Source organism: Pseudorasbora parva, chromosome 21 (assembly GCF_024679245.1).
Source record: "Pseudorasbora parva isolate DD20220531a chromosome 21, ASM2467924v1, whole genome shotgun sequence".
Taxonomy (NCBI): Eukaryota; Metazoa; Chordata; class Actinopteri; order Cypriniformes; family Gobionidae; genus Pseudorasbora; species Pseudorasbora parva.
Window position 1 is genome coordinate 11065657 of NC_090192.1, and position 23679 is coordinate 11089335.

General features: G+C 47.2%; 45 non-coding genes across 45 annotated transcripts; all 45 read left to right on the plus strand.

Annotated features, from left to right (window-relative positions):
- The first annotated feature begins 248 nt into the window (after positions 1–248).
- On the plus strand, positions 249–330 carry trnal-aag (transfer RNA leucine (anticodon AAG)). Its single transcript has one exon. It is a non-coding gene; the product is annotated as a tRNA-Leu (tRNA).
- A 1664-nt stretch (positions 331–1994) lies between these two features.
- trnal-aag (transfer RNA leucine (anticodon AAG)) lies at positions 1995–2076 on the plus strand. Its single transcript has one exon. It is a non-coding gene; the product is annotated as a tRNA-Leu (tRNA).
- A 216-nt stretch (positions 2077–2292) lies between these two features.
- Positions 2293–2374, plus strand: trnal-aag (transfer RNA leucine (anticodon AAG)). Its single transcript has one exon. It is a non-coding gene; the product is annotated as a tRNA-Leu (tRNA).
- A 218-nt stretch (positions 2375–2592) lies between these two features.
- Positions 2593–2674, plus strand: trnal-uag (transfer RNA leucine (anticodon UAG)). Its single transcript has one exon. It is a non-coding gene; the product is annotated as a tRNA-Leu (tRNA).
- Positions 2675–3464: 790 nt separating this feature from the next.
- Positions 3465–3546, plus strand: trnal-aag (transfer RNA leucine (anticodon AAG)). Its single transcript has one exon. It is a non-coding gene; the product is annotated as a tRNA-Leu (tRNA).
- Positions 3547–3764: 218 nt separating this feature from the next.
- On the plus strand, positions 3765–3846 carry trnal-uag (transfer RNA leucine (anticodon UAG)). The gene has a single exon. It is a non-coding gene; the product is annotated as a tRNA-Leu (tRNA).
- Positions 3847–4338: 492 nt separating this feature from the next.
- trnal-aag (transfer RNA leucine (anticodon AAG)) lies at positions 4339–4420 on the plus strand. The gene has a single exon. It is a non-coding gene; the product is annotated as a tRNA-Leu (tRNA).
- Positions 4421–4636: 216 nt separating this feature from the next.
- On the plus strand, positions 4637–4718 carry trnal-aag (transfer RNA leucine (anticodon AAG)). Its single transcript has one exon. It is a non-coding gene; the product is annotated as a tRNA-Leu (tRNA).
- A 218-nt stretch (positions 4719–4936) lies between these two features.
- trnal-uag (transfer RNA leucine (anticodon UAG)) lies at positions 4937–5018 on the plus strand. Its single transcript has one exon. It is a non-coding gene; the product is annotated as a tRNA-Leu (tRNA).
- Positions 5019–5510: 492 nt separating this feature from the next.
- trnal-aag (transfer RNA leucine (anticodon AAG)) lies at positions 5511–5592 on the plus strand. The gene has a single exon. It is a non-coding gene; the product is annotated as a tRNA-Leu (tRNA).
- Positions 5593–5810: 218 nt separating this feature from the next.
- Positions 5811–5892, plus strand: trnal-aag (transfer RNA leucine (anticodon AAG)). Its single transcript has one exon. It is a non-coding gene; the product is annotated as a tRNA-Leu (tRNA).
- Positions 5893–6110: 218 nt separating this feature from the next.
- On the plus strand, positions 6111–6192 carry trnal-uag (transfer RNA leucine (anticodon UAG)). The gene has a single exon. It is a non-coding gene; the product is annotated as a tRNA-Leu (tRNA).
- A 492-nt stretch (positions 6193–6684) lies between these two features.
- Positions 6685–6766, plus strand: trnal-aag (transfer RNA leucine (anticodon AAG)). The gene has a single exon. It is a non-coding gene; the product is annotated as a tRNA-Leu (tRNA).
- A 218-nt stretch (positions 6767–6984) lies between these two features.
- On the plus strand, positions 6985–7066 carry trnal-uag (transfer RNA leucine (anticodon UAG)). The gene has a single exon. It is a non-coding gene; the product is annotated as a tRNA-Leu (tRNA).
- Positions 7067–7558: 492 nt separating this feature from the next.
- Positions 7559–7640, plus strand: trnal-aag (transfer RNA leucine (anticodon AAG)). Its single transcript has one exon. It is a non-coding gene; the product is annotated as a tRNA-Leu (tRNA).
- Positions 7641–7856: 216 nt separating this feature from the next.
- On the plus strand, positions 7857–7938 carry trnal-aag (transfer RNA leucine (anticodon AAG)). Its single transcript has one exon. It is a non-coding gene; the product is annotated as a tRNA-Leu (tRNA).
- Positions 7939–8156: 218 nt separating this feature from the next.
- trnal-uag (transfer RNA leucine (anticodon UAG)) lies at positions 8157–8238 on the plus strand. Its single transcript has one exon. It is a non-coding gene; the product is annotated as a tRNA-Leu (tRNA).
- Positions 8239–9030: 792 nt separating this feature from the next.
- Positions 9031–9112, plus strand: trnal-uag (transfer RNA leucine (anticodon UAG)). The gene has a single exon. It is a non-coding gene; the product is annotated as a tRNA-Leu (tRNA).
- A 218-nt stretch (positions 9113–9330) lies between these two features.
- Positions 9331–9412, plus strand: trnal-uag (transfer RNA leucine (anticodon UAG)). The gene has a single exon. It is a non-coding gene; the product is annotated as a tRNA-Leu (tRNA).
- Positions 9413–9904: 492 nt separating this feature from the next.
- trnal-aag (transfer RNA leucine (anticodon AAG)) lies at positions 9905–9986 on the plus strand. The gene has a single exon. It is a non-coding gene; the product is annotated as a tRNA-Leu (tRNA).
- Positions 9987–10778: 792 nt separating this feature from the next.
- trnal-aag (transfer RNA leucine (anticodon AAG)) lies at positions 10779–10860 on the plus strand. Its single transcript has one exon. It is a non-coding gene; the product is annotated as a tRNA-Leu (tRNA).
- Positions 10861–11078: 218 nt separating this feature from the next.
- On the plus strand, positions 11079–11160 carry trnal-uag (transfer RNA leucine (anticodon UAG)). Its single transcript has one exon. It is a non-coding gene; the product is annotated as a tRNA-Leu (tRNA).
- A 791-nt stretch (positions 11161–11951) lies between these two features.
- On the plus strand, positions 11952–12034 carry trnal-uag (transfer RNA leucine (anticodon UAG)). Its single transcript has one exon. It is a non-coding gene; the product is annotated as a tRNA-Leu (tRNA).
- Positions 12035–12526: 492 nt separating this feature from the next.
- On the plus strand, positions 12527–12608 carry trnal-aag (transfer RNA leucine (anticodon AAG)). The gene has a single exon. It is a non-coding gene; the product is annotated as a tRNA-Leu (tRNA).
- Positions 12609–14492: 1884 nt separating this feature from the next.
- On the plus strand, positions 14493–14574 carry trnal-uag (transfer RNA leucine (anticodon UAG)). Its single transcript has one exon. It is a non-coding gene; the product is annotated as a tRNA-Leu (tRNA).
- A 492-nt stretch (positions 14575–15066) lies between these two features.
- trnal-aag (transfer RNA leucine (anticodon AAG)) lies at positions 15067–15148 on the plus strand. The gene has a single exon. It is a non-coding gene; the product is annotated as a tRNA-Leu (tRNA).
- Positions 15149–15364: 216 nt separating this feature from the next.
- On the plus strand, positions 15365–15446 carry trnal-aag (transfer RNA leucine (anticodon AAG)). Its single transcript has one exon. It is a non-coding gene; the product is annotated as a tRNA-Leu (tRNA).
- Positions 15447–15664: 218 nt separating this feature from the next.
- trnal-uag (transfer RNA leucine (anticodon UAG)) lies at positions 15665–15748 on the plus strand. Its single transcript has one exon. It is a non-coding gene; the product is annotated as a tRNA-Leu (tRNA).
- A 489-nt stretch (positions 15749–16237) lies between these two features.
- On the plus strand, positions 16238–16319 carry trnal-aag (transfer RNA leucine (anticodon AAG)). The gene has a single exon. It is a non-coding gene; the product is annotated as a tRNA-Leu (tRNA).
- Positions 16320–16537: 218 nt separating this feature from the next.
- On the plus strand, positions 16538–16619 carry trnal-uag (transfer RNA leucine (anticodon UAG)). Its single transcript has one exon. It is a non-coding gene; the product is annotated as a tRNA-Leu (tRNA).
- A 492-nt stretch (positions 16620–17111) lies between these two features.
- On the plus strand, positions 17112–17193 carry trnal-aag (transfer RNA leucine (anticodon AAG)). Its single transcript has one exon. It is a non-coding gene; the product is annotated as a tRNA-Leu (tRNA).
- A 216-nt stretch (positions 17194–17409) lies between these two features.
- trnal-aag (transfer RNA leucine (anticodon AAG)) lies at positions 17410–17491 on the plus strand. The gene has a single exon. It is a non-coding gene; the product is annotated as a tRNA-Leu (tRNA).
- A 218-nt stretch (positions 17492–17709) lies between these two features.
- On the plus strand, positions 17710–17791 carry trnal-uag (transfer RNA leucine (anticodon UAG)). Its single transcript has one exon. It is a non-coding gene; the product is annotated as a tRNA-Leu (tRNA).
- A 491-nt stretch (positions 17792–18282) lies between these two features.
- On the plus strand, positions 18283–18364 carry trnal-aag (transfer RNA leucine (anticodon AAG)). The gene has a single exon. It is a non-coding gene; the product is annotated as a tRNA-Leu (tRNA).
- A 216-nt stretch (positions 18365–18580) lies between these two features.
- trnal-aag (transfer RNA leucine (anticodon AAG)) lies at positions 18581–18662 on the plus strand. Its single transcript has one exon. It is a non-coding gene; the product is annotated as a tRNA-Leu (tRNA).
- Positions 18663–18880: 218 nt separating this feature from the next.
- On the plus strand, positions 18881–18964 carry trnal-uag (transfer RNA leucine (anticodon UAG)). Its single transcript has one exon. It is a non-coding gene; the product is annotated as a tRNA-Leu (tRNA).
- Positions 18965–19453: 489 nt separating this feature from the next.
- On the plus strand, positions 19454–19535 carry trnal-aag (transfer RNA leucine (anticodon AAG)). Its single transcript has one exon. It is a non-coding gene; the product is annotated as a tRNA-Leu (tRNA).
- Positions 19536–20325: 790 nt separating this feature from the next.
- trnal-aag (transfer RNA leucine (anticodon AAG)) lies at positions 20326–20407 on the plus strand. Its single transcript has one exon. It is a non-coding gene; the product is annotated as a tRNA-Leu (tRNA).
- A 218-nt stretch (positions 20408–20625) lies between these two features.
- On the plus strand, positions 20626–20707 carry trnal-uag (transfer RNA leucine (anticodon UAG)). The gene has a single exon. It is a non-coding gene; the product is annotated as a tRNA-Leu (tRNA).
- Positions 20708–21198: 491 nt separating this feature from the next.
- Positions 21199–21280, plus strand: trnal-aag (transfer RNA leucine (anticodon AAG)). Its single transcript has one exon. It is a non-coding gene; the product is annotated as a tRNA-Leu (tRNA).
- Positions 21281–21772: 492 nt separating this feature from the next.
- On the plus strand, positions 21773–21854 carry trnal-aag (transfer RNA leucine (anticodon AAG)). Its single transcript has one exon. It is a non-coding gene; the product is annotated as a tRNA-Leu (tRNA).
- Positions 21855–22072: 218 nt separating this feature from the next.
- Positions 22073–22154, plus strand: trnal-uag (transfer RNA leucine (anticodon UAG)). Its single transcript has one exon. It is a non-coding gene; the product is annotated as a tRNA-Leu (tRNA).
- A 216-nt stretch (positions 22155–22370) lies between these two features.
- trnal-aag (transfer RNA leucine (anticodon AAG)) lies at positions 22371–22452 on the plus strand. Its single transcript has one exon. It is a non-coding gene; the product is annotated as a tRNA-Leu (tRNA).
- Positions 22453–22670: 218 nt separating this feature from the next.
- Positions 22671–22754, plus strand: trnal-uag (transfer RNA leucine (anticodon UAG)). Its single transcript has one exon. It is a non-coding gene; the product is annotated as a tRNA-Leu (tRNA).
- A 489-nt stretch (positions 22755–23243) lies between these two features.
- trnal-aag (transfer RNA leucine (anticodon AAG)) lies at positions 23244–23325 on the plus strand. The gene has a single exon. It is a non-coding gene; the product is annotated as a tRNA-Leu (tRNA).
- Positions 23326–23679: the final 354 nt, after the last annotated feature.

Sequence of the window (23679 nt, forward strand, 5' to 3'; positions counted from 1 at the left end):
CATTTTGGAGTAAGGCCCAATGGCTTTGATTAGATAATTCAGGTGTGTTTGATTAGAGATGGAATTGCAATCTGCAGATAGGGAGGCCTCCAGGAGTGTAACTGCGTACCCCTGCATTTATGAGGTCTTTTAATTTGTGGAGGAGCTCCTCCAAGGCACATGGAACGTCAACTGACTGACTTGTGGCCAAGTGCGACATTAAATTAAAATAAGAAGGCGAAAATGGCCCAGGGAAGGCACTCTCGCATGGTAGCGCGGCCGAGCGGTCTAAGGCGCTGGATTAAGGCTCCAGTCTCTTCGGGGGCGTGGGTTCGAATCCCACCGCTGCCAAGGAACACTTTTGGAAGGCTCTTGTGGCTGCTATGCCTGAGCAAGACGACTGGAGAAGTGACACTGCATGCTCCCAGTCTCTTACAAAACCAGCCACTTTTGCTTTCCTGAGCCTTACTCGACAGGCTTCAGGGCCTCACAATGAAGGTCCGCACCCAACATTTTCTCCTATTCTAGAAAAATGGGCAGAAAAAGGCCCCCGAAAGAAACAGCAGTGGGGTAGTGTGGCCGAGGGGTCTAAGGCGCTGGATTTAGGCTCCAGTCTCTTCGGGGGCGTGGGTGGAATCCCACCACTGCCAGCATTGATTTTAAAGAGGGCAATACACCTTAAGTGTGCTGCAAAACTGTGTAGCAGGAAATCTGCACCCTGTTGAATCAGGGACAACCAAAAATTACAATTGTAGTAATTTCAGTTTAAAAATGAGTTGGAATCTAATAATAACATAGTCTTTAATCATAGAAGCAGCCGATTTGACTCAAGATTTTTTGGAAAATTGACAACTACCTCACGATTTTGAGTTTAACTTCAGCACAGCTAGCTGCCATTTTGGAGTAAGGCCCAATGGCTTTGATTAGATGATTCAGGTGTGTTTGATTAGAGATGGAATTGCAATCTGCAGATAGGGAGGCCTCCAGGAGTGTAACTGCGTACCCCTGCATTTATGAGGTCTTTTAATTTGTGGAGGAGCTCCTCCAAGGCACATGGAATGTCAACTGACTGACTTGTGGCCAAGTGCGACATTAAATTAAAATAAGAAGGCGAAAATGGCCCAGGGAAGGCACTCTCACATGGTAGCGTGACCGAGCGGTCTAAGGCGCTGGATTAAGGCTCCAGTCTCTTCGGGGGTGTGGGTTCGAATCCCACCGCTGCCAAGGAACACTTTTGGAAGGCTCTTGTGGCTGCTATGCCTGAGCATGACGACTGGAGAAGTGACACTGCATGCTCCCAGTCTCTTCCAAAACCAGCCACTTTTGCTTTCCTGAGCCTTACTCGACAGGCTTCAGGGCCTCACAATGAAGGTCCGCACCCAACATTTTCTCCTATTCTAGAAAAATGGGCAGAAAAAGGCCCCCGAAAGAAACAGCAGTGGGGTAGTGTGGCCGAGGGGTCTAAGGCGCTGGATTTAGGCTCCAGTCTCTTCGGGGGCGTCGGTTCGAATCCCACCACTGCGAGCATTGATTTTAAAGAGGGCAATACACCTTAAGTGTGCTGCAAAACTGTGTAGCAGGAAATCTGCACCCTGTTGAATCAGGGACAACCAAAAATTACAATTGTAGTAATTTCAGTTTAAAAATGAGTTGGAATCTAATAATAACATAGTCTTTAATCATAGAAGCAGCCGATTTGACTCAAGATTTTTTGGAAAATTGACATCTACCTCACGATTTTGAGTTTAACTTCAGCACAGCTAGCTGCCATTTTGGAGTAAGGCCCAATGGCTTTGATTAGATGATTCAGGTGTGTTTGATTAGAGATGGAATTGCAATCTGCAGATAGGGAGGCCTCCAGGAGTGTAACTGCGTACCCCTGCATTTATGAGGTCTTTTAATCTGTGGAGGAGCTCCTCCAAGGCACATGGAATGTCAACTGACTGACTTGTGGCCAAGTGCGACATTAAATTAAAATAAGGAGGCGAAAATGGCCCAGGGAAGGCACTTTGCATGGTAGCGTGGCCGAGCGGTCTAAGGCGCTGGATTAAGGCTCCAGTCTCTTCGGGGGCGTGGGTTCGAATCCCACCGCTGCCAAGGAACACTTTTGGAAGGCTCTTGTGGCTGCTATGCCTGAGCATGACGACGGGAGAAGTGACACTGCATGCTCCCAGTCTCTTCCAAAACCAGCCACTTTTGCTTTCCTGAGCCTTACTCGACAGGCTTCAGGGCCTCACAATGAAGGTCCGCACCCAACATTTTCTCCTATTCTAGAAAAATGGGCAGAAAAAGGCAGGGAAGGCACTCTCGCATGGTAGCGTGGCCGAGCGGTCTAAGGCGCTGGATTAAGGCTCCAGTCTTTTCGGGGGCGTGGGTTCGAATCCCACCGCTGCCAAGGAACACTTTTGGAAGGCTCTTGTGGCTGCTATGCCTGAGCATGACGACTGGAGAAGTGACACTGCATGCTCCCAGTCTCTTCCAAAACCAGCCACTTTTGCTTTCCTGAGCCTTACTCGACAGGCTTCAGGGCCTCACAATGAAGGTCCGCACCCAACATTTTCTCCTATTCTAGAAAAATGGGCAGAAAAAGGCCCCCGAAAGAAACAGCAGTGGGGTAGTGTGGCCGAGGGGTCTAAGGCGCTGGATTTAGGCTCCAGTCTCTTCGGGGGCGTGGGTTCGAATCCCACCACTGCCAGCATTGATTTTAAAGAGGGCAATACACCTTAAGTGTGCTGCAAAACTGTGTAGCAGGAAATCTGCACCCTGTTGAATCAGGGACAACCAAAAATTACAATTGTAGTAATTTCAGTTTAAAAATGAGTTGGAATCTAATAATAACATAGTCTTTAATCATAGAAGCAGCCGATTTGACTCAAGATTTTTTGGAAAATTGACAACTACCTCACGATTTTGAGTTTAACTTCAGCACAGCTAGCTGCCATTTTGGAGTAAGGCCCAATGGCTTTGATTAGATGATTCAGGTGTGTTTGATTAGAGATGGAATTGCAATCTGCAGATAGGGAGGCCTCGAGGAGTGTAACTGCGTACCCCTGCATTTATGAGGTCTTTTAATTTGTGGAGGAGCTCCTCCAAGGCACATGGAATGTCAACTGACTGACTTGTGGCCAAGTGCGACATTAAATTAAAATAAGAAGGCGAAAATGGCCCAGGGAAGGCACTCTCGCATGGTAGCGTGGCCGAGCGGTCTAAGGCGCAGGATTAAGGCTCCAGTCTCTTCGGGGGCGTGGCTTCGAATCCCACCGCTGCCAAGGAACACTTTTGGAAGGCTCTTGTGGCTGCTATGCCTGAGCATGACGACTGGAGAAGTGACACTGCATGCTCCCAGTCTCTTCCAAAACCAGCCACTTTTGCTTTCCTGAGCCTTACTCGACAGGCTTCAGGGCCTCACAATGAAGGTCCGCACCCAACATTTTCTCCTATTCTAGAAAAATGGGCAGAAAAAGGCAGGGAAAGCACTCTCGCATGGTAGTGTGGCCGAGCGGTCTAAGGCGCTGGATTAAGGCTCCAGTCTCTTCGGGGGCGTGGGTTCGAATCCCACCGCTGCCAAGGAACACTTTTGGAAGGCTCTTGTGGCTGCTATGCCTGAGCATGACGACTGGAGAAGTGACACTGCATGCTCCCAGTCTCTTCCAAAACCAGCCACTTTTGCTTTCCTGAGCCTTACTCGACAGGCTTCAGGGCCTCACAATGAAGGTCCGCACCCAACATTTTCTCCTATTCTAGAAAAATGGGCAGAAAAAGGCCCCCAAAAGAAACAGCAGTGGGGTAGTGTGGCCGAGGGGTCTAAAGCGCTGGATTTAGGCTCCAGTCTCTTCGGGGGCGTGGGTTCGAATCCCACCACTGCCAGCATTGATTTTAAAGAGGGCAATACACCTTAAGTGTGCTGCAAAACTGTGTAGCAGGAAATCTGCACCCTGTTGAATCAGGGACAACCAAAAATTACAATTGTAGTAATTTCAGTTTAAAAATGAGTTGGAATCTAATAATAACATAGTCTTTAATCATAGAAGCAGCCGATTTGACTCAAGATTTTTTGGAAAATTGACAACTACCTGACGATTTTGAGTTTAACTTCAGCACAGCTAGTTGCCATTTTGGAGTAAGGCCCAATGGCTTTGATTAGATGATTCAGGTGTGTTTGATTAGAGATGGAATTGCAATCTGCAGATAGGGAGGCCTCCAGGAGTGTAACTGCGTACCCCTGCATTTATGAGGTCTTTTAATCTGTGGAGGAGCTCCTCCAAGGCACATGGAATGTCAACTGACTGACTTGTGGCCAAGTGCGACATTAAATTAAAATAAGAAGGCGAAAATGGCCCAGGGAAGGCACTCTCGCATGGTAGCGTGGCCGAGCGGTCTAAGGCGCTGGATTAAGGCTCCAGTCTCTTCGGGGGCGTGGGTTCGAATCCCACCGCTGCCAAGGAACACTTTTGGAAGGCTCTTGTGGCTGCTATGCCTGAGCATGACGACTGGAGAAGTGACATTGCATGCTCCCAGTCTCTTCCAAAACCAGCCACTTTTGCTTTCCTGAGCCTTACTCGACAGGCTTCAGGGCCTCACAATGAAGGTCTGCACCCAACATTTTCTCCTATTCTAGAAAAATGGGCAGATAAAGGCAGGGAAGGCACTCTCGCATGGTAGCGTGGCCGAGCGGTCTAAGGCGCTGGATTAAGGCTCCAGTCTTTTCGGGGGCGTGGGTTCGAATCCCACCGCTGCCAAGGAACACTTTTGGAAGGCTCTTGTGGCTGCTATGCCTGAGCATGACGACTGGAGAAGTGACACTGCATGCTCCCAGTCTCTTCCAAAACCAGCCACTTTTGCTTTCCTGAGCCTTACTCGACAGGCTTCAGGGCCTCACAATGAAGGTCCGCACCCAACATTTTCTCCTATTCTAGAAAAATGGGCAGAAAAAGGCCCCCGAAAGAAACAGCAGTGGGGTAGTGTGGCCGAGGGGTCTAAGGCGCTGGATTTAGGCTCCAGTCTCTTCGGGGGCGTGGGTTCGAATCCCACCACTGCCAGCATTGATTTTAAAGAGGGCAATACACCTTAAGTGTGCTGCAAAACTGTGTAGCAGGAAATCTGCACCCTGTTGAATCAGGGACAACCAAAAATTACAATTGTAGTAATTTCAGTTTAAAAATGAGTTGGAATCTAATAATAACATAGTCTTTAATCATAGAAGCAGCCGATTTGACTCAAGATTTTTTGGAAAATTGACAACTACCTCACGATTTTGAGTTTAACTTCAGCACAGCTAGCTGCCATTTTGGAGTAAGGCCCAATGGCTTTGATTAGATGATTCAGGTGTGTTTGATTAGAGATGGAATTGCAATCTGCAGATAGGGAGGCCTCCAGGAGTGTAACTGCGTACCCCTGCATTTATGAGGTCTTTTAATCTGTGGAGGAGCTCCTCCAAGGCACATGGAATGTCAACTGACTGACTTGTGGCCAAGTGCGACATTAAATTAAAATAAGAAGGCGAAAATGGCCCAGGGAAGGCACTCTCGCATGGTAGCGTGGCCGAGCGGTCTAAGGCGCTGGATTAAGGCTCCAGTCTCTTCGGGGGCGTGGGTTCGAATCCCACCGCTGCCAAGGAACACTTTTGGAAGGCTCTTGTGGCTGCTATGCCTGAGCAAGACGACTGGAGAAGTGACACTGCATGCTCCCAGTCTCTTCCAAAACCAGCCACTTTTGCTTTCCTGAGCCTTACTCGACAGGCTTCAGGGCCTCACAATGAAGGTCCGCACCCAACATTTTCTCCTATTCTAGAAAAATGGGCAGAAAAAGGCCCCCGAAAGAAACAGCAGTGGGGTAGCGTGGCCGAGCGGTCTAAGGCGCTGGATTAAGGCTCCAGTCTCTTCGGGGGCGTGGGTTCGAATCCCACCGCTGCCAAGGAACACTTTTGGAAGGCTCTTGTGGCTGCTATGCCTGAGCAAGACGACTGGAGAAGTGACACTGCATGCTCCCAGTCTCTTCCAAAACCAGCCACTTTTGCTTTCCTGAGCCTTACTCGACAGGCTTCAGGGCCTCACAATGAAGGTCCGCACCCAACATTTTCTCCTATTCTAGAAAAATGGGCAGAAAAAGGCCCCCGAAAGAAACAGCAGTGGGGTAGTGTGGCCGAGGGGTCTAAGGCGCTGGATTTAGGCTCCAGTCTCTTCGGGGGGGTGGGTTCGAATCCCACCACTGCCAGCATTGATTTTAAAGAGGGCAATACACCTTAAGTGTGCTGCAAAACTGTGTAGCAGGAAATCTGCACCCTGTTGAATCAGGGACAACCAAAAATTACAATTGTAGTAATTTCAGTTTAAAAATGAGTTGGAATCTAATAATAACATAGTCTTTAATCATTGAAGCAGCCGATTTGACTCAAGATTTTTTGGAACATTGACAACTACCTGACGATTTTGAGTTTAACTTCAGCACAGCTAGCTGCCATTTTGGAGTAAGGCCCAATGGCTTTGATTAGATGATTCAGGTGTGTTTGATTAGAGATGGAATTGCAATCTGCAGATAGGGAGGCCTCCAGGAGTTTAACTGCGTACCCCTGCATTTATGAGGTCTTTTAATCTGTGGAGGAGCTCCTCCAAGGCACATGGAATGTCAACTGACTGACTTGTGGCCAAGTGCGACATTAAATTAAAATAAGAAGGCGAAAATGGCCCAGGGAAGGCACTCTCGCATGGTAGCGTGGCCGAGCGGTCTAAGGCGCTGGATTAAGGCTCCAGTCTCTTCGGGGGCGTGGGTTTGAATCCCACCGCTGCCAAGGAACACTTTTGGAAGGCTCTTGTGGCTGCTATGCCTGAGCATGACGACTGGAGAAGTGACACTGCATGCTCCCAGTATCTTCCAAAACCAGCCACTTTTGCTTTCCTGAGCCTTACTCGACAGGCTTCAGGGCCTCACAATGAAGGTCCGCACCCAACATTTTCTCCTATTCTAGAAAAATGGGCAGAAAAAGGCCCCCGAAAGAAATAGCAGTGGGGTAGTGTGGCCGAGGGGTCTAAGGCGCTGGATTTAGGCTCCAGTCTCTTCGGGGGCGTGGGTTCGAATCCCACCACTGCCAGCATTGATTTTAAAGAGGGCAATACACCTTAAGTGTGCTGCAAAACTGTGTAGCAGGAAATCTGCACCCTGTTGAATCAGGGACAACCAAAAATTACAATTGTAGTAATTTCAGTTTAAAAATGAGTTGGAATCTAATAATAACATAGTCTTTAATCATAGAAGCAGCCGATTTGACTCAAGATTTTTTGGAAAATTGACAACTACCTCACGATTTTGAGTTTAACTTCAGCACAGCTAGCTGCCATTTTGGAGTAAGGCCCAATGGCTTTGATTAGATAATTCAGGTGTGTTTGATTAGAGATGGAATTGCAATCTGCAGATAGGGAGGCCTCCAGGAGTGTAACTGCGTACCCCTGCATTTATGAGGTCTTTTAATTTGTGGAGGAGCTCCTCCAAGGCACATGGAATGTCAACTGACTGACTTGTGGCCAAGTGCGACATTAAATTAAAATAAGAAGGCGAAAATGGCCCAGGGAAGGTCCTCTCGCATGGTAGCGTGGCCGAGCGGTCTAAGGCGCTGGATTAAGGCTCCAGTCTCTTCGGTGGCGTGGGTTCAAATCCCACCGCTGCCAAGGAACACTTTTGGAAGGCTCTTGTGGCTGCTATGCCTGAGCAAGACGACTGGAGAAGTGACACTGCATGCTCCCAGTCTCTTCCAAAACCAGCCACTTTTGCTTTCCTGAGCCTTACTCAACAGGCTTTAGGGCCTTACAATGAAGGTCCGCACCCAACATTTTCTCCTATTCTAGAAAAAGGGGCAGAAAAAGGCAGGGAAGGCACTCTCGCATGGTAGCGTGGCCGAGCGGTCTAAGGCGCTGGATTAAGGCTCCAGTCTCTTCGGGGGCGTGGGTTCGAATCCCACTGCTGCCAAGGAACACTTTTGGAAGGCTCTTGTGGCTGCTATGCCTGAGCATGACGACTGGAGAAGTGACACTGCATGCTCCCAGTCTCTTCCAAAACCAGCCACTTTTGCTTTCCTGAGCCTTACTCGACAGGCTTCAGGGCCTCACAATGAAGGTCCGCACCCAACATTTTCTCCTATTCTAGAAAAATGGGCAGAAAATGGCCCCCGAAAGAAACAGCAGTGGGGTAGTGTGGCCGAGGGGTCTAAGGCACTGGATTTAGGCTCCAGTCTCTTCGGGGGCGTGGGTTCGAATCCCACCACTGCCAGCATTGATTTTAAAGAGGGCAATACACCTTAAGTGTGCTGCAAAACTGTGTAGCAGGAAATCTGCACCCTGTTGAATCAGGGACAACCAAAAATTACAATTGTAGTAATTTCAGTTTAAAAATGAGTTGGAATCTAATAATAACATAGTCTTTAATCATAGAAGCAGCCGATTTGACTCAAGATTTTTTGGAAAATTGACAACTACCTCACGATTTTGAGTTTAACTTCAGCACAGCTAGCTGCCATTTTGGAGTAAGGCCCAATGGCTTTGATTAGATGATTCAGGTGTGTTTGATTAGAGATGGAATTGCAATCTGCAGATAGGGAGGCCTCCAGGAGTGTAACTGCGTACCCCTGCATTTATGAGGTCTTTTAATTTGTGGAGGAGCTCCTCCAAGGCACTTGGAATGTCAACTGACTGACTTGTGGCCAAGTGCGACATTAAATTAAAATAAGAAGGCGAAAATGGCCCAGGGAAGGCACTCTCGCATGGTAGCGTGACCGAGCGGTCTAAGGCGCTGGATTAAGGCTCCAGTCTCTTCGGGGGCGTGGCTTCGAATCCCACCGCTGCCAAGGATCACTTTTGGAAGGCTCTTGTGGCTGCTATGCCTGAGCATGACGACTGGAGAAGTTTCACTGCATGCTCCCAGTCTCTTCCAAAACCAGCCACTTTTGCTTTCCTGAGCCTTACTCGACAGGCTTCAGGGCCTCACAATGAAGGTCCGCACCCAACATTTTCTCCTATTCTAGAAAAATGGGCAGAAAAAGGCCCCCGAAAGAAACAGCAGTGGGGTAGTGTGGCCGAGGGGTCTAAGGCGCTGGATTTAGGCTCCAGTCTCTTCGGGGGCGTGGGTTCGAATCCCACCGCTGCCAAGGAACACTTTTGGAAGGCTCTTGTGGCTGCTATGCCTGAGCATGACGACTGGAGAAGTGACACTGCATGCTCCCAGTCTCTTCCAAAACCAGCCACTTTTGCTTTCCTGAGCCTTACTCGACAGGCTTCAGGGCCTCACAATGAAGGTCCGCACCCAACATTTTCTCCTATTCTAGAAAAATGGGCAGAAAAAGGCCCCCGAAAGACACAGCAGTGGGGTAGTGTGGCCGAGGGGTCTAAGGCACTGGATTTAGGCTTCAGTCTCTTCGGGGGCGTGGGTTCGAATCCCACCACTGCCAGCATTGATTTTAAAGAGGGCAATACACCTTAAGTGTGCTGCAAAACTGTGTAGCAGGAAATCTGCACCCTGTTGAATCAGGGACAACCAAAAATTACAATTGTAGTAATTTCAGTTTAAAAATGAGTTGGAATCTAATAATAACATAGTCTTTAATCATAGAAGCAGCCGATTTGACTCAAGATTTTTTGGAAAATTGACAACTACCTCACGATATTGAGTTTAACTTCAGCACAGCTAGCTGCCATTTTGGAGTAAGGCCCAATGGCTTTGATTAGATGATTCAGGTGTGTTTGATTAGAGATGGAATTGCAATCTGCAGATAGGGAGGCCTCCAGGAGTGTAACTGCGTACCCCTGCATTTATGAGGTCTTTTAATTCGTGGAGGAGCTCCTCCAAGGCAGATGGAATGTCAACTGACTGACTTGTGGCCAAGTGCGACATTAAATTAAAATAAGAAGGCGAAAATGGCCCAGGGAAGGCACTCTCGCATGGTAGCGTGGCCGAGCGGTCTAAGGCGCTGGATTAAGGCTCCAGTCTCTTCGGGGGCGTGGGTTCGAATCCCACCGCTGCCAAGGAACACTTTTGGAAGGCTCTTGTGGCTGCTATGCCTGAGCATGACGACTGGAGAAGTGACACTGCATGCTCCCAGTCTCTTCCAAAACCAGCCACTTTTGCTTTCCTGAGCCTTACTCGACAGGCTTCAGGGCCTCACAATGAAGGTCCGCACCCAACATTTTCTCCTATTCTAGAAAAATGGGCAGAAAAAGGCCCCCGAAAGAAACAGCAGTGGGGTAGTTTGGCCGAGGGGTCTAAAGCGCTGGATTTAGGCTCCAGTCTCTTCGGGGGCGTGGGTTCGAATCCCAGCACTGCCAGCATTATTTTTAAAGAGGGCAATACACCTTAAGTTTGCTGCAAAACTTTGTAGCAGGAAATCTGCACCCTGTTGAATCAGGGACAACCAAAAATTACCATTGTAGTAATTTCAGTTTAAAAATGAGTTGGAATCTAATAATAACATAGTCTTTAATCATAGAAGCAGCCGATTTGACTCAAGATTTTTTGGAAAATTGACAACTACCTGACGATTTTGAGTTTAACTTCAGCACAGCTAGTTGCCATTTTGGAGTAAGGCCCAATGGCTTTGATTAGATGATTCAGGTGTGTTTGATTAGAGATGGAATTGCAATCTGCAGATAGGGAGGCCTCCAGGAGTGTAACTGCGTACCCCTGCATTTATGAGGTCTTTTAATCTGTGGAGGAGCTCCTCCAAGGCACATGGAATGTCAACTGACTGACTTGTGGCCAAGTGCGACATTAAATTAAAATAAGAAGGCGAAAATGGCCCAGGGAAGGCACTCTCACATGGTAGCGTGGCCGAGCGGTCTAAGGCGCTGGATTAAGGCTCCAGTCTCTTCGGGGGTGTGGGTTCGAATCCCACCGCTGCCAAGGAACACTTTTGGAAGGCTCTTGTGGCTGCTATGCCTGAGCATGACGACTGGAGAAGTGACACTGCATGCTCCCAGTCTCTTCCAAAACCAGCCATTTTTTCTTTCCTGAGCCTTACTCGACAGGCTTCAGGGCCTCACAATGAAGGTCCGCACCCAACATTTTCTCCTATTCTAGAAAAATGGGCAGAAAAAGGCCCCCGAAAGAAACAGCAGTGGGGTAGTGTGGCCGAGGGGTCTAAGGCGCTGGATTTAGGCTCCAGTCTCTTTGGGGGCATGGGTTCGAATCCCACCACTGCCAGCATTGATTTTAAAGAGGGCAATACACCTTAAGTGTGATGCAAAACTGTGTAGCAGGAAATCTGCACCCTGTTGAATCAGGGACAACCAAAAATTACAATTGTAGTAATTTCAGTTTAAAAATGAGTTGGAATCTAATAATAACATAGTCTTTAATCATAGAAGCAGCCGATTTGACTCAAGATTTTTTGGAAAATTGACAACTACCTGACGATTTTGAGTTTAACTTCAGCACAGCTAGCTGCCATTTTGGAGTAAGGCCCAATGGCTTTGATTAGATGATTCAGGTGTGTTTGATTAGAGATGGAATTGCAATCTGCAGATAGGGAGGCCTCCAGGAGTGTAACTGCGTACCCCTGCATTTATGAGGTCTTTTAATCTGTGGAGGAGCTCCTCCAAGGCACATGGAATGTCAACTGACTGACTTGTGGCCAAGTGTGACATTAAATTAAAATAAGAAGGCGAAAATGGCCCAGGGAAGGAACTCTCGCATGGTAGCGTGGCCGAGCGGTCTAAGGCGCTGTATTAAGGCTCCAGTCTCTTCGGGGGTGTGGGTTCGAATCCCACCGCTGCCAAGGAACACTTTTGGAAGGCTCTTGTGGCTGCTATGCCTGAGCATGACGACTGGAGAAGTGACACTGCATGCTCCCAGTCTCTTCCAAAACCAGCCACTTTTGCTTTCCTGAGCCTTACTCGACAGGCTTCAGGGCCTCACAATGAAGGTCCGCACCCAACATTTTCTCCTATTCTAGAAAAATGGGCAGAAAAAGGCCCCCGAAAGAAACAGCAGTGGGATAGTGTGGCCGAGGGGTCTAAGGCGCTGGATTTAGGCTCCAGTCTCTTCGGGGGCATGGGTTCGAATCCCACCACTGCCAGCATTGATTTTAAAGAGGGCAATACACCTTAAGTGTGATGCAAAACTGTGTAGCAGGAAATCTGCACCCTGTTGAATCAGGGACAACCAAAAATTACAATTGTAGTAATTTCAGTTTAAAAATGAGTTGGAATCTAATAATAACATAGTCTTTAATCATAGAAGCAGCCGATTTGACTCAAGATTTTTTGGAAAATTGACAACTACCTGACGATTTTGAGTTTAACTTCAGCACAGCTAGCTGCCATTTTGGAGTAAGGCCCAATGGCTTTGATTAGATGATTCAGGTGTGTTTGATTAGAGATGGAATTGCAATCTGCAGATAGGGAGGCCTCCAGGAGTGTAACTGCGTACCCCTGCATTTATGAGGTCTTTTAATCTGTGGAGGAGCTCCTCCAAGGCACATGGAATGTCAACTGACTGACTTGTGGCCAAGTGCGACATTAAAGTAAAGTAAGAAGGCGAAAATGGCCCAGGGAAGGCACTCTCGCATGGTAGCGTGGCCGAGCGGTCTAAGGCGCTGGATTAAGGCTCCAGTCTCTTCAGGGGCGTGGGTTCGAATCCCACCGCTGCCCAGGAACACTTTTGGAAGGCTCTTGTGGCTGCTATGCCTGAGCATGACGACTGGAGAAGTGACACTGTGTAACAACTATGACTCATGAGTTTAATGTCTCGGGGAATAATTAACTCAAAAGGGATTTAATATTCAATAATAATGAATTTATGAATATTATTTGCCAGTCATTCATTACGTATTAAAATTTTCCGATAGGGAAAATTGTTTAATTAAATACAAGTAACCCTTTATGAAATTGCTTGAAATTATCCTACTAAGTTTGTCCTGCAAATTAGTTATAGACTTTTCAAATCAATTCTCAATAATGGATTACTGCTTTACGAGCGCATAAGAAACATTAACTTTACTGATCAGGATAAGTTCAATATTTCAAATGGTCATACAGTTTACTTTACTAACATAGTAGCATAAGCAGTTAGGTAACGTTAGATGACAAGTTTCATTGACTTCGTGTATGTGGCAGAATAACAGATTCAACTCATTAAATGTCTTTTGGAGGTTTAATAAACACAGACTAAAAATAACACTACAATTCACACAGAAAGTACATACTAAATATGCATCAAAAGAGTAGAAGTATAGATATTAACGAAAGAATACATAAAAGAGAATAATGAATAGACTGAAGTTAGAGAGAGATAAAAGAGAGAGAGAGAGACAAAGAGAGGGAGAGAGACAAAGAAAGTGGGGGAGGGTAAGAAACAGCTTTCCTTTAGCTCATCAAATACGACCTTCACGGAGTTAACTTATCCCAACGGGGAAAATAACACACCCTCTTTACAGCAGTAAGAATAAGAATACTTGCATTCTTTTTGGTTTCGTTTTGGCTTCTCGCTTGTGTGCGTATGTTCCTGCGTGTTCGGTGGCTTTCTCCGAGGTCGGGAGGGAGCGGCTGGTTGCTTTTAGGGATGCTCCGTGTTGTTGAAGATCGGATTGTAGAAGAGAAGATTTTTGGAAGAGATGAGGCCTGCTTGGAGGGCCTGCATTGGTGGCATGGCTTAAGTGCCAGCCCCCCCGTGGGTGTTGGCTCCCACAGGGAGAGAGTTGGAGAAGTAAGAGCAAGAGATTTTCGGAGAAGAGAAGAGAGTAAGAGCGAGGGAGGGCATCCGAGGTCCTCCTTTTATGGTCTGGCCGTAGTCCCACCCTCCAGGGTTAGACTTAACCAATGAGAGTGTCTTGGGATTTCCCGGCGGGAAATTCCTCAGCAGATTTATAGCCCTTTGTTTGAAAGTTCGACTCAGTGGGTCTCTGAGTCTTCATACTATAATTAATGCAACAAACACACACTGCATTTTCTGAATAAGTGATATACATGGAAGTGTAAGTCGTGAAGTGAGCATTAATTTGATAGGAGACATGACATATATGAGGTTATCTGAACTAGTACTTTGTTAAGACAAAGACAAAAAGATGCAAAATACCATACAGAATAAACATTTTACAAGACAGTTATGTGTTTACATATAATGTCCTGGGGTGCATGTTCATTTATAGATGGTTTGTCTATAATTTGAGGCAAAAGCTCTGTGTCTTAAACTCTTTGTGTATAAGACTTCATGTGGCCACATTCTTTTCGGCCATAAAACATCTTATCAGATGGTTTCCAGGGTGACGAAGAATCTTTCTCTGTTGTGTTGGGGGAAGGTCTGTCCATCAGCACAACTTTCAAAACATATTTGTTAAATGTAACTGGCGATTGTGTGTTTGATTCGCCTGAGCCGCTACAACTGCATGCTCCCAGTCTCTTCCAAAACCAGCCACTTTTGCTTTCCTGAGCCTTACTCGACAGGCTTCAGGGCCTCACAATGAAGGTCCGCACCCAACATTTTCTCCTATTCTAGAAAAATGGGCAGAAAATGGCCCCTGAAAGAAACAGCAGTGGGGTAGTGTGGCCGAGGGGTCTAAGGCGCTGGATTTAGGCTCCAGTCTCTTCGGGGGTGTGGGTTCGAATCCCACCAATGCCAGCATTGATTTTAAAGAGGGCAATACACCTTAAGTGTGCTGCAAAACTGTGTAGCAGGAAATCTGCACCCTGTTGAATCAGGGACAACCAAAAATTACAATTGTAGTAATTTCAGTTTAAAAATGAGTTGGAATCTAATAATAACATAGTCTTTAATCATAGAAGCAGCCGATTTGACTCAAGATTTTTTGGAAAATTGACAACTACCTGACGATTTTGAGTTTAACTTCAGCACAGCTAGCTGCCATTTTGGAGTAAGGCCCAATGGCTTTGATTAGATGATTCAGGTGTGTTTGATTAGAGATGGAATTGCAATCTGCAGATAGGGAGGCCTCCAGGAGTGTAACTGCGTACCCCTGCATTTATGAGGTCTTTTAATTTGTGGAGGAGCTCCTCCAAGGCACATGGAATGTCAACTGACTGACTTGTGGCCAAGTGCGACATTAAATTAAAATAAGAAGGCGAAAATGGCCCAGGGAAGGCACTCTCGCATGGTAGCGTGGCCGAGCGGTCTAAGGCGCTGGATTAAGGCTCCAGTCTCTTCGGGGGCGTGGGTTCGAATCCCACCGCTGCCAAGGAACACTTTTGGAAGGCTCTTGTGGCTGCTATGCCTGAGCATGACGACTGGAGAAGTGACACTGCATGCTCCCAGTCTCTTCCAAAACCAGCCACTTTTGCTTTCCTGAGCCTTACTCGACAGGCTTCAGGGCCTCAAAATGAAGGTCCGCACCCAACATTTTCTCCTATTCTAGAAAAATGGGCAGAAAAAGGCAGGGAAGGCAGTCTCGCATGGTAGCGTGGCCGAGTGGTCTAAGGCGCTGGATTAAGGCTCCAGTCTCTTTGGGGGCGTGGGTTCGAATCCCACCGCTGCCAAGGAACACTTTTGGAAGGCTCTTGTGGCTGCTATGCCTGAACAAGACGACTGGAGAAGTGACACTGCATGCTCCCAGTCTCTTCCAAAACCAGCCACTTTTGCTTTCCTGAGCCTTACTCGACAGGCTTGAGGGCCTCACAATGAAGGTCCGCACCCAACATTTTCTCCTATTCTAGAAAAATGGGCAGAAAAAGGCCCCCGAAAGAAACAGCAGTGGGGTAGTGTGGCCGAGGGGTCTAAGGCGCTGGATTTAGGCTCCAGTCTCTTCGGGGGCATGGGTTCGAATCCCACCACTGCAGCATTGATTTTAAAGAGGGCAATACACCTTAAGTGTGCTGCAAAACTGTGTAGCAGGAAATCTGCACCCTGTTGAATCAGGGACAACCAAAAATTACAATTGTGGTAATTTCAGTTTAAAAATGAGTTGGAATCTAATAATAACATAGTCTTTAATCATAGAAGCAGCTGATTTGACTCAAGATTTTTTGGAAAATTGACAACTACCTCACGATTTTGAGTTTAACTTCAGCACAGCTAGCTGCCATTTTGGAGTAAGGCCCAATGGCTTTGATTAGATGATTCAGGTGTGTTTGATTAGAGATGGAATTGCAATCTGCAGATAGGGAGGCTTCCAGGAGTGTAACTGCGTACCCCTGCATTTATGAGGTCTTTTAATCTGTGGAGGAGCTCCTCCAAGGCACGTGGAATGTCAACTGACTGACTTGTGGCCAAGTGCGACATTAAATTAAAATAAGAAGGCGAAAATGGCCCAGGGAAGGCACTCTCGCATGGTAGCGTGGCCGAGCGGTCTAAGGCGCTGGATTAAGGCTCCAGTCTCTTCGGGGGCGTGGGTTTGAATCCCACCGCTGCCAAGGAACACTTTTGGAAGGCTCTTGTGGCTGCTATGCCTGAACAAGACGACTGGAGAAGTGACACTGCATGCTCCCAGTCTCTTCCAAAACCAGCCACTTTTGCTTTCCTGAGCCTTATTTGACAGGCTTGAGGGCCTCACAATGAAGGTCCGCACCCAACATTTTCTCCTATTCTAGAAAAATGGGCAGAAAAAGGCCCCCGAAAGAAACAGCAGTGGGGTAGTGTGGCCGAGGGGTCTAAGGCGCTGGATTTAGGCTCCAGTCTCTTCGGGGGCGTGGGTTCGAATCCCACCACTGCCAGCATTGATTTTAAAGAGGGCAATACACCTTAAGTGTGCTGCAAAACTGTGTAGCAGGAAATCTACACCCTGTTGAATCAGGGACAACCAAAAATTACAATTGTAGTAATTTCAGTTAAAAAATGAGTTGGAATCTAATAATAACATAGTCTTTAATCATAGAAGCAGCCGATTTGACTCAAGATTTTTTGGAAAATTGACAACTACCTGACGATTTTGAGTTTAACTTCAGCACAGCTAGCTGCCATTTTGGAGTAAGGCCCAATGGCTTTGATTAGATGATTCAGGTGTGTTTGATTAGAGATGGAATTGCAATCTGCAGATAGGGAGGCCTCCAGGAGTGTAACTGCGTACCCCTGCATTTATGAGGTCTTTTAATTTGTGGAGGAGCTCCTCCAAGGCACATGGAATGTCAACTGACTGACTTGTGGCCAAGTGCGACATTAAATTAAAATAAGAAGGCGAAAATGGCCCAGGGAAGGCACTCTCGCATGGTAGCGTGGCCGAGCGGTCTAAGGCGCTGGATTAAGGCTCCAGTCTCTTCGGGGACGTGGGTTCGAATCCCACCGCTGCCAAGGAACACTTTTGGAAGGCTCTTGTGGCTGCTATGCCTGAGCATGACGACTGGAGAAGTGACACTGCATGCTCCCAGTCTCTTCCAAAACCAGCCACTTTTGCTTTCCTGAGCCTTACTCGACAGGCTTCAGGGCCTCACAATGAAGGTCCGCACCCAACATTTTCTCCTATTCTAGAAAAATGGGCAGAAAAAGGCAGGGAAGGCACTCTCGCATGGTAGCGTGGCCGAGCGGTCTAAGGCGCTGGATTAAGGCTCCAGTCTCTTCGGGGGCGTGGGTTCGAATCCCACCGCTGCCAAGGAACACTTTTGGAAGGCTCTTGTGGCTGCTATTCCTGAACAAGACGACTGGAGAAGTGACACTGCATGCTCCCAGTCTCTTCCAAAACCAGCCACTTTTGCTTTCCTGAGCCTTACTCGACAGGCTTGAGGGCCTCACAATGAAGGTCCGCACCCAACATTTTCTCCTATTCTAGAAAAATGGGCAGAAAAAGGCCCCCGAAAGAAATAGCAGTGGGGTAGTGTGGCCGAGGGGTCTAAGGCGCTGGATTTAGGCTCCAGTCTCTTCGGGGGCATGGGTTCGAATCCCACCACTGCCAGCATTGATTTTAAAGAGGGCAATACACCTTAAGTGTGCTGCAAAACTGTGTAGCAGGAAATCTGCACCCTGTTGAATCAGGGACAACAAAAATTACAATTGTAGTACTTTCAGTTTAAAAATGAGTTGGAATCTAATAATAACATAGTCTTTAATCATAGAAGCAGCCGATTTGACTCAAGATTTTTTGGAAAATTGACAACTACCTGACGATTTTGAGTTTAACTTCAGCACAGCTAGCTGCCATTTTGGAGTAAGGCCCAATGGCTTTGATTAGATGATTCAGGTGTGTTTGATTAGAGATGGAATTGCAATCTGCAGATAGGGAGGCCTCCAGGAGTGTAACTGCGTACCCCTGCATTTATGAGGTCTTTTAATTTGTGGAGGAGCTCCTCCAAGGCACATGGAATGTCAACTGACTGACTTGTGGCCAAGTGCGACATTAAATTAAAATAAGAAGGCGAAAATGGCCCAGGGAAGGCATTCTCGCATGGTTGCGTGGCCGAGCGGTCTAAGGCGCTGGATTAAGGCTCCAGTCTCTTCGGGGGCGTGGGTTCGAATCCCACCGCTGCCAAGGAACACTTTTGGAAGGCTCTTGTGGCTGCTATGCCTGAGCATGACGACTGGAGAAGTGACACTGCATGCTCCCAGTCTCTTCCAAAACCAGCCACTTTTGCTTTCCTGAGCCTTACTCGACAGGCTTCAGGGCCTCAAAATGAAGGTCCGCACCCAACATTTTCTCCTATTCTAGAAAAATGGGCAGAAAAAGGCAGGGAAGGCACTCTCGCATGGTAGCGTGGCCGAGCGGTCTAAGGCGCTGGATTAAGGCTCCAGTCTCTTCGGGGGCGTGGGTTCGAATCCCACCGCTGCCAAGGAACACTTTTGGAAGGCTCTTGTGGCTGCTATGCCTGAACAAGACGACTGGAGAAGTGACACTGCATGCTCCCAGTCTCTTCCAAAACCAGCCACTTTTGCTTTCCTGAGCCTTACTCGACAGGCTTGAGGGCCTCACAATGAAGGTCCGCACCCAACATTTTCTCCTATTCTAGAAAAATGGGCAGAAAAAGGCCCCCGAAAGAAACAGCAGTGGGGTAGTGTGGCCGAGGGGTCTAAGGCGCTGGATTTAGGCTCCAGTCTCTTCGGGGGCATGGGTTCGAATCCCACCACTGCAGCATTGATTTTAAAGAGGGCAATACACCTTAAGTGTGCTGCAAAACTGTGTAGCAGGAAATCTGCACCCTGTTGAATCAGGGACAACCAAAAATTACAATTGTAGTAATTTCAGTTTAAAAATGAGTTGGAATCTAATAATAACATAGTCTTTAATCATAGAAGCAGCTGATTTGACTCAAGATTTTTTGGAAAATTAACAACTACCTCACGATTTTGAGTTTAACTTCAGCACAGCTAGCTGCCATTTTGGAGTAAGGCCCAATGGCTTTGATTAGATGATTCAGGTGTGTTTGATTAGAGATGGAATTGCAATCTGCAGATATGGAGGCCTCCAGGAGTGTAACTGCGTACCCCTGCATTTACGAGGTCTTTTAATCTGTGGAGGAGCTCCTCCAAGGCACGTGGAATGTCAACTGAGCAACTTGTGGCCAAGTGCGACATTAAATTAAAATAAGAAGGTGAAAATGGCCCAGGGAAGGCACTCTCGCATGGTAGCGTGGCCGAGCGGTCTAAGGCGCTGGATTAAGGCTCCAGTCTCTTCGGGGGCGTGGGTTCGAATCCCACCACTGCCAGCATTGATTTTAAAGAGGGCAATACACCTTAAGTGTGCTGCAAAACTGTGTAGCAGGAAATCTGCACCCTGTTGAATCAGGGACAACCAAAAATTACAATTGTAGTAATTTCAGTTTAAAAATGAGTTGGAATCTAATAATAACATAGTCTTTAATCATAGAAGCAGCTGATTTGACTCAAGATTTTTTGGAAAATTGACAACTACCTCACGATATTGAGTTTAACTTCAGCACAGCTAGCTGCCATTTTGGAGTAAGGCCCAATGGCTTTGATTAGATGATTCAGGTGTGTTTGATTAGAGATGGAATTGCAATCTGCAGATAGGGAGGCCTCCAGGAGTGTAACTGCGTACCCCTGCATTTATGAGGTCTTTTAATCTGTGGAGGAGCTCCTCCAAGGCACGTGGAATGTCAACTGACTGACTTGTGGCCAAGTGCGACATTAAATTAAAATAAGAAGGCGAAAATGGCCCAGGGAAGGCACTCTCGCATGGTAGCGTGGCCGAGCGGTCTAAGGCGCTGGATTAAGGCTCCAGTCTCTTCGGGGGCATGGGTTTGAATCCCACCGCTGCCAAGGAACACTTTTGGAAGGCTCTTGTGGCTGCTATGCCTGAGCATGACGACTGGAGAAGTGACACTGCATGCTCCCAGTCTCTTCCAAAACCAGCCACTTTTGCTTTCCTGAGCCTTACTCGACAGGCTTCAGGGCCTCACAATGAAGGTCCGCACCCAACATTTTCTCCTATTCTAGAAAAATGGGCAGAAAAAGGCAGGGAAGGCACTCTCGCATGGTAGCGTGGCCGAGCGGTCTAAGGCGCTGGATTAAGGCTCCAGTCTCTTCGGGGGCGTGGGTTCGAATCCCACCGCTGCCAAGGAACACTTTTGGAAGGCTCTTGTGGCTGCTATGCCTGAACAAGACGACTGGAGAAGTGACACTGCATGCTCCCAGTCTCTTCCAAAACCAGCCACTTTTGCTTTCCTGAGCCTTACTCGACAGGCTTGAGGGCCTCACAATGAAGGTCCGCACCCAACATTTTCTCCTATTCTAGAAAAATGGGCAGAAAAAGGCCCCCGAAAGAAATAGCAGTGGGGTAGTGTGGCCGAGGGGTCTAAGGCGCTGGATTTAGGCTCCAGTCTCTTCGGGGGCATGGGTTCGAATCCCACCACTGCCAGCATTGATTTTAAAGAGGGCAATACACCTTAAGTGTGCTGCAAAACTGTGTAGCAGGAAATCTGCACCCTGTTGAATCAGGGACAACAAAAATTACAATTGTAGTAATTTCAGTTTAAAAATGAGTTGGAATCTAATAATAACATAGTCTTTAATCATAGAAGCAGCTGATTTGACTCAAGATTTTTTGGAAAATTGACAACTACCTCACGATTTTGAGTTTAACTTCAGCACAGCTAGCTGCCATTTTGGAGTAAGGCCCAATGGCTTTGATTAGATGATTCAGGTGTGTTTGATTAGAGATGGAATTGCAATCTGCAGATATGGAGGCCTCCAGGAGTGTAACTGCGTACCCCTGCATTTATGAGGTCTTTTAATCTGTGGAGGAGCTCCTCCAAGGCATGTGGAATGTCAACTGAGCGACTTGTGGCCAAGTGCGACATTAAATTAAAATAAGAAGGTGAAAATGGCCCAGGGAAGGCACTCTCGCATGGTAGCGTGGCCGAGCGGTCTAAGGCGCTGGATTAAGGCTCCAGTCTCTTCGGGGGCGTGGGTTCGAATCCCACCACTGCCAGCATTGCTTTTAAAGAGGGCAATACACCTTAAGTGTGCTGCAAAACTGTGTAGCAGGAAATCTGCACCCTGTTGAATCAGGGACAACCAAAAATTACAATTGTAGTAATTTCAGTTTAAAAATGAGTTGGAATCTAATAATAACATAGTCTTTAATCATAGAAGCAGCTGATTTGACTCAAGATTTTTTGGAAAATTGACAACTACCTCACGATATTGAGTTTAACTTCAGCACAGCTAGCTGCCATTTTGGAGTAAGGCCCAATGGCTTTGATTAGATGATTCAGGTGTGTTTGATTAGAGATGGAATTGCAATCTGCAGATAGGGAGGCCTCCAGGAGTGTAACTGCGTACCCCTGCATTTATGAGGTCTTTTAATCTGTGGAGGAGCTCCTCCAGGGCACGTGGAATGTCAACTGACTGACTTGTGGCCAAGTGCGACATTAAATTAAAATAAGAAGGCGAAAATGGCCCAGGGAAGGCACTCTCGCATGGTAGCGTGGCCGAGCGGTCTAAGGCGCTGGATTAAGGCTCCAGTCTCTTCGGGGGCGTGGGTTTGAATCCCACTGCTGCCAAGGAACACTTTTGGAAGGCTCTTGTGGCTGCTATGCCTGAACAAGACGACTGGAGAAGTGACACTGCATGCTCCCAGTCTCTTCCAAAACCAGCCACTTTTGCTTTCCTGAGCCTTACTCGACAGGCTTCAGGGCCTCACAATGAAGGTCCGCACCCAACATTTTCTCCTATTCTAGAAAAATGGGCAGAAAAAGGCCCCCGAAAGAAACAGCAGTGGGGTAGTGTGGCCGAGGGGTCTAAGGCGCTGGATTTAGGCTCCAGTCTCTTCGGGGGCGTGGGTTCGAATCCCACCGCTGCCAAGGAACACTTTTGGAAGGCTCTTGTGGCTGCTATGCCTGAGCATGACGACTGGAGAAGTGACACTGCATGCTCCCAGTCTCTTCCAAAACCAGCCACTTTTGCTTTCCTGAGCCTTACTCGACAGGCTTCAGGGCCTCAAAATGAAGGTCCGCACCCAACATTTTCTCCTATTCTAGAAAAATGGGCAGAAAAAGGCAGGGAAGGCACTCTCGCATGGTAGCGTGGCCGAGCGGTCTAAGGCGCTGGATTAAGGCTCCAGTCTCTTCGGGGGCGTGGGTTCGAATCCCACCGCTGCCAAGGAACACTTTTGGAAGGCTCTTGTGGCTGCTATGCCTGAACAAGACGACTGGAGAAGTGACACTGCATGCTCCCAGTCTCTTCCAAAACCAGCCACTTTTGCTTTCCTGAGCCTTACTCGACAGGCTTGAGGGCCTCACAATGAAGGTCCGCACCCAACATTTTCTCCTATTCTAGAAAAATGGGCAGAAAAAGGCCCCCGAAAGAAACAGCAGTGGGGTAGTGTGGCCGAGGGGTCTAAGGCGCTGGATTTAGGCTCCAGTCTCTTCGGGGGCATGGGTTCGAATCCCACCACTGCAGCATTGATTTTAAAGAGGGCAATACACCTTAAGTGTGCTGCAAAACTGTGTAGCAGGAAATCTGCACCCTGTTGAATCAGGGACAACCAAAAATTACAATTGTAGTAATTTCAGTTTAAAAATGAGTTGGAATCTAATAATAACATAGTCTTTAATCATAGAAGCAGCTGATTTGACTCAAGATTTTTTGGAAAATTGACAACTACCTCACGATTTTGAGTTTAACTTCAGCACAGCTAGCTGCCATTTTGGAGTAAGGCCCAATGGCTTTGATTAGATGATTCAGGTGTGTTTGATTAGAGATGGAATTGCAATCTGCAGATATGGAGGCCTCCAGGAGTGTAACTGCGTACCCCTGCATTTATGAGGTCTTTTAATCTGTGGAGGAGCTCCTCCAAGGCACGTGGAATGTCAACTGAGCAACTTGTGGCCAAGTGCGACATTAAATTAAAATAAGAAGGTGAAAATGGCCCAGGGAAGGCACTCTCGCATGGTAGCGTGGCCGAGCGGTCTAAGGCGCTGGATTAAGGCTCCAGTCTCTTCGGGGGCGTGGGTTCGAATCCCACCACTGCCAGCATTGATTTTAAAGAGGGCAATACACCTTAAGTGTGCTGCAAAACTGTGTAGCAGGAAATCTGCACCCTGTTGAATCAGGGACAACCAAAAATTACAATTGTAGTAATTTCAGTTTAAAAATGAGTTGGAATCTAATAATAACATAGTCTTTAATCATAGAAGCAGCTGATTTGACTCAAGATTTTTTGGAAAATTGACAACTACCTCACGATATTGAGTTTAACTTCAGCACAGCTAGCTGCCATTTTGGAGTAAGGCCCAATGGCTTTGATTAGATGATTCAGGTGTGTTTGATTAGAGATGGAATTGCAATCTGCAGATAGGGAGGCTTCCAGGAGTGTAACTGCGTACC